The sequence below is a fragment of the Aplysia californica genome, unplaced genomic scaffold (genome assembly GCF_000002075.1).
Source record: "Aplysia californica isolate F4 #8 unplaced genomic scaffold, AplCal3.0 scaffold00196, whole genome shotgun sequence".
NCBI lineage: Eukaryota > Metazoa > Mollusca > Gastropoda > Aplysiida > Aplysiidae > Aplysia > Aplysia californica.
In genome coordinates, this window is record NW_004797466.1 from 111,181 (window position 1) to 113,469 (window position 2,289).

General features: G+C 38.9%; 1 protein-coding gene and 1 non-coding gene across 2 annotated transcripts in view; both read left to right on the plus strand.

Moving 5' to 3' along the window:
* Positions 1-2,289, plus strand: part of LOC101847112 (cholinesterase) — a 98,344-nt gene that overhangs the window by 66,560 nt on the left and 29,495 nt on the right. The gene's annotated exons all lie outside the window — the stretch shown is intronic.
* Positions 1,906-1,979, plus strand: TRNAN-GUU. The gene has a single exon. It is a non-coding gene; the product is annotated as a tRNA-Asn (tRNA).

Consider the following 2,289-nt stretch of genomic DNA (forward strand, 5'->3'; position numbering starts at 1 on the left):
TCGCCCTAGACACTATACAGGTCTTTCAGGAGGCGGGTTTCAAAACTGCCTATTACGGCTAATCCGGGCTGAAAGGGATGCGACCTCCCAGCAGAAAGACCGAGATACTCGATAAACATGATCTCAACTAGGGAATCGAACAAAGGTCTTTTACTTGGTTGTACCCCCCTCAGCTCTAAGTTTGCCCTAACAGGCAGGCTCGAAGCATCCTGCATCCTTTACAATGAATTTTCTAAATTGTGTCGATGGGGGCATAAACATATTAAAAATCAAACAAAGCCAACTCAGACTCAAACTGGAAAAAGAGTGCCAAAAACATAGAAAGAGACAAAAATCGAAGACAGAGTGAATGATTTTGTTTTTGGTCGAGTTTGTTCTTAGAAAAGAATAGTTGCGACCCCAACAAAATAAACCATTGAGGACTGGGCCGAAGCAACATGCATACAGTACTGGTAGAAAATAAGTAAGATTTAGCATACGATTTCTTGGCACTTTTCTCTTGACTACGACGATCATAATGATAATACCCAAAAACATCCGAGCTAAAGCAAGCAAAAACAATTGAAAATAAAAAGTAACAAATATTCAAAGTGCCACCCCCCCCCCCTTCCCCCAAAAACATCCATTATCTTCTAAGCATTTTCTACAGTAACAATAAGTACTAAAAGCTGTGGTATGGTGTGGGTTAAATGCCCCTTTCAACATTGTAAAGTGATCAAAGTGACAGGACCTACAAATAAAACGTCCATCCCAATGAGAAAAAGCCAAGTTAGCGGAGAGTCTTGGAAACTGACCCAAACAACCCAAGTCCAAGAACATTCAACTTAGGCATCAGACCAAGGCTATCCTCACAGTATGTCTGTTGAGTATTTCAAACAAGACAGTAAAACACAACTAAGCTTAGAATTAACTAAAACGTACATTTTCATAACGTCAGTATCTAGGGCGATATGTTTAGTCCTATTTTTCTCTCCTTTCCCGCTACTGATTCGGTCTTTCTATCTTTACTTTTTCGGTAGCTGTGGATGCTCTCTTCTTTAGTTTAGTGAACTCAAACTCAAAATTAAGCTCAAGGAAGAATCGATCCGAGAATAACTCCAACGATTCTTTGCTCTGTCCAGATGAGAAATACCAGGTAGGTCAGGTGACCTCACATTCTCTCTGGGAACGACGTTTTCGTAACATCTGCCGTAGATATGAACACAGCAGGCGAAGGGTATCAACCTCGAAGATCTCTGTTTCCTTCCTGCTGGATTTTATCCATACACATCTTTTTTTTTGGTTTTGTCTTGGCGCCAATTGAACTTTCAATTAATAACACGTTATTTACTCTCTAAAATAAGATCTGGCAACATATATTTGAGCCTTATCTCACGTGTTGTATGTTTTGCGGAATACACCGGCATCTGTGGTGTAGCAGTTAGGCGCCTCACAGTCGCATGCACAAGATAGGAGTTCAGTTCCCATAAGGTTAGGCTGGGGGGTTTTTTGTTTGTTTGTTTGTGTGTTGTTGTTGTTTTTTTCTTGGGGGGGTGGTTTTGTTTTTTATTTTTATTTTTTTAAAGATTATTATTATCAATGTTACATATCATCATCATCATCATCATCATCATCATCATCATCATCATCATCATCATCATCATCATCATCATCATCATCATCATCATCATTTTATTACTATTATCATGATTATCAAAATTATTACCTTTAACATAATCGTTTGTTATCGTCACAATTCTTGTAATCAGTGTCCAGGGAGCTTGGCATCGGTAAAATTTGACCAAATTCAAAGTCCAAGCAAAACATACTTTGAAAAAAAATATTATAAAAAGAAAAACTTCAAGCCTGTTCAATGAGTGTAAAGGATTCAGAAATTGCTCTGGTTTTTATTTCAGTGCAGTAGTTGTCTCTGTGGCGCAATCGGTTAGCGCGTTCGGCTGTTAACCGAAAGGTTGGTGGTTCGAGCCCACCTAGGGACGCTACACTATTTTCTTTCAATCTCTATTCTTTCTCGCTTTTTTATCCCCTGCCCTTCTCTCTCTCTGTCTCTATGTTTCTGTCTGTCTCTTTCTCTTTTTCTGTTTGTATTCATTAAAAGACATATGTACTCAATTCTGTACTAACCCCCGCCCCCACCCTCCTTCATTCCTTTTTTTCTCTCTCCTTTTAACTCAGTTCTCACACAGATAAAGTCTCTTTTTTCTGCATTCATACGCTCTCTGCATTTCATTTCTTATCCCACTCACCTCTTTTTCTTTCTTTCTTTAGTCTCTCTCTCTCTCTCTCTCT